This window comes from Arachis duranensis, chromosome 5, assembly GCF_000817695.3.
Source record: "Arachis duranensis cultivar V14167 chromosome 5, aradu.V14167.gnm2.J7QH, whole genome shotgun sequence".
NCBI lineage: Eukaryota > Viridiplantae > Streptophyta > Magnoliopsida > Fabales > Fabaceae > Arachis > Arachis duranensis.
Window position 1 is genome coordinate 65,819,161 of NC_029776.3, and position 469 is coordinate 65,819,629.

Genomic DNA, 469 nt, shown 5'->3' on the forward strand with positions numbered 1-469 from the left:
CTTTCCTACTGTCTTCATCCAATCCTTCTTTCTCCTTTCCATGGCAAGCTGTATGTAGGGCACCACCGTTGTCAATGGCTACATCCCATCCTCTCAGTGAAAATGGTCCTATGCTCTGTCATAGCACGGCTAATCATCTGTCGGTTCTCAATCAGGTTGGAATAGAATCCATTGATTCTTTTGCGTCTGTCACTAACGCCCAGCCTTCAGGAGTTTGAAGCTCGTCACTGTCATTCAATCATTGAATCCTACTCAGAATACCACAGACAAGGTTTAGACCTTCCAGATTCTCTTGAATGCCGCCATCAATTCTAGCTTATACCACGAAGATTCCGATTAAGGGATCCAAGAGATATCCACTCAATCTGAGGTAGAACGGAGGTGGTTGTCAGGCACACGTTCATAGGTGAGAATGATGATGAGTGTCATGGATCATCACATTCATCAAGTTGAAGAACAAGTGATATCA